Below are 2,486 nucleotides of genomic sequence, written 5' to 3'. Positions count from 1 at the left end.
TTCTGTTAAGACCTTTGTGTATGTCTAATTGCGCCTTTTCTTTTTTCTAGCAGGGCGCGACGCAGATTGAGGATTCCCAGGTATGTTTTCTGTTAAGACCTTTGTGTATGTCTAATTGCGCCTTTTCTTTTTTTCTAGCAGGGCTTGACGCAGATTGAGGATTCCCAGGTATGTTTTCTGTTAAGACCTTTGTGTATGTCTAATGGTTTCTTTTTTTTTCCTTTAGGTCGTGTGGCCTTTTTTTTTTTTGCAGGGCGCGACGCAGATTGAGGATTCCCAGGTATGTTTTCTGTTAAGACCTTTGTGTATGTCTAATTGCGCTTTTTCTTTTTTTCTAGCAGGGCGCGACGCAGATTGAGGATTCCCAGGTATGTTTTCTGTTAAGACCTTTGTGTATGTCTAATTGCGCCTTTTCTTTTTTTCTAGCAGGGCGCGACGCAGATTGAGGATTCCCAGGTATGTTTTCTGTTAAGACCTTTGTGTACGTCTAATTGTGCTTTTTCTTTTTTTCTAGCAGGGCGCGACGCAGATTGAGGATTTCCAGGTATGTTTTCTGTTAAGACCTTTGTGTATGTCTAATTGCGCTTTTTCTTTTTTTCTAGCAGGGCCCGACGCAGATTGAGGATTCCCAGGTATGTTTTCTGTTAAGACCTTTGTGTATGTCTAATTGCGCCTTTTCTTTTTTTCTAGCAGGGCGCGACGCAGATTGAGGATTGCCAGGTATGTTTTCTGTTAAGACCTTTGTGTATGTCTAATGGTTTCTTTTTTTTTCCTTTAGGTCGTGTGGCCTTTTTTTTTTTGCAGGGCCCGATGCAAATTGAGGATTCCCAGGTATGTTTTCTGTTAAGACCTTTGTGTATGTCTAATTGCGCCTTTTCTTTTTTTCTAGCAGGGCGCGACGCAGATTGAGGATTCCCAGGTATGTTTTCTGTTAAGACCTTTGTGTATGTCTAATTGCGCCTTTTCTTTTTTTCTAGCAGGGCGCGACGCAGATTGAGGATTCCCAGGTATGTTTTCTGTTAAGACCTTTGTGTATGTCTAATTGCGCTTTTTCTTTTTTTCTAGCAGGGCGCGACGCAGATTGAGGATTCCCAGGTATGTTTTCTGTTAAGACCTTTGTGTATGTCTAATTGCGCCTTTTCTTTTTTTCTAGCAGGGCGCGACGCAGATTGAGGATTCCCAGGTATGTTTTCTGTTAAGACCTTTGTGTATGTCTAATTGCGCCTTTTCTTTTTTTCTAGCAGGGCGCGACGCAGATTGAGGATTCCCAGGTATGTTTTCTGTTAAGACCTTTGTGTATGTCTAATTGCGCCTTTTCTTTTTTCTAGCAGGGCGCGACGCAGATTGAGGATTCCCAGGTATGTTTTCTGTTAAGACCTTTGTGTATGTCTAATTGCGCCTTTTCTTTTTTTCTAGCAGGGCTTGACGCAGATTGAGGATTCCCAGGTATGTTTTCTGTTAAGACCTTTGTGTATGTCTAATGGTTTCTTTTTTTTTCCTTTAGGTCGTGTGGCCTTTTTTTTTTTTGCAGGGCGCGACGCAGATTGAGGATTCCCAGGTATGTTTTCTGTTAAGACCTTTGTGTATGTCTAATTGCGCTTTTTCTTTTTTTCTAGCAGGGCGCGACGCAGATTGAGGATTCCCAGGTATGTTTTCTGTTAAGACCTTTGTGTATGTCTAATTGCGCCTTTTCTTTTTTTCTAGCAGGGCGCGACGCAGATTGAGGATTCCCAGGTATGTTTTCTGTTAAGACCTTTGTGTACGTCTAATTGTGCTTTTTCTTTTTTTCTAGCAGGGCGCGACGCAGATTGAGGATTTCCAGGTATGTTTTCTGTTAAGACCTTTGTGTATGTCTAATTGCGCTTTTTCTTTTTTTCTAGCAGGGCCCGACGGAGATTGAGGATTCCCAGGTATGTTTTCTGTTAAGACCTTTGTGTATGTCTAATTGCGCCTTTTCTTTTTTTCTAGCAGGGCGCGACGCAGATTGAGGATTGCCAGGTATGTTTTCTGTTAAGACCTTTGTGTATGTCTAATGGTTTCTTTTTTTTTCCTTTAGGTCGTGTGGCCTTTTTTTTTTTGCAGGGCCCGATGCAAATTGAGGATTCCCAGGTATGTTTTCTGTTAAGACCTTTGTGTATGTCTAATTGCGCCTTTTCTTTTTTTCTAGCAGGGCGCGATGCAGATTGAGGATTCCCAGGTATGTTTTCTGTTAAGACCTTTGTGTATGTCTAATTGCGCCTTTTCTTTTTTTCTAGCAGGGCGCGACGCAGATTGAGGATTCCCAGGTATGTTTTCTGTTAAGACCTTTGTGTATGTCTAATTGCGCCTTTTCTTTTTTTCTAGCAGGGCGCGACGCAGATTGAGGATTCCCAGGTATGTTTTCTGTTAAGACCTTTGTGTATGTCTAATTGCGCCTTTTCTTTTTATCTAGCAGGGCGCGACGCAGATTGAGGATTCCCAGGTATGTTTTCTGTTAAGACCTTTGT

The sequence above is a fragment of the Mytilus edulis genome, chromosome 4 (genome assembly GCF_963676685.1).
Source record: "Mytilus edulis chromosome 4, xbMytEdul2.2, whole genome shotgun sequence".
Taxonomy (NCBI): Eukaryota; Metazoa; Mollusca; class Bivalvia; order Mytilida; family Mytilidae; genus Mytilus; species Mytilus edulis.
This window is presented reverse-complemented; position numbering follows the sequence as displayed.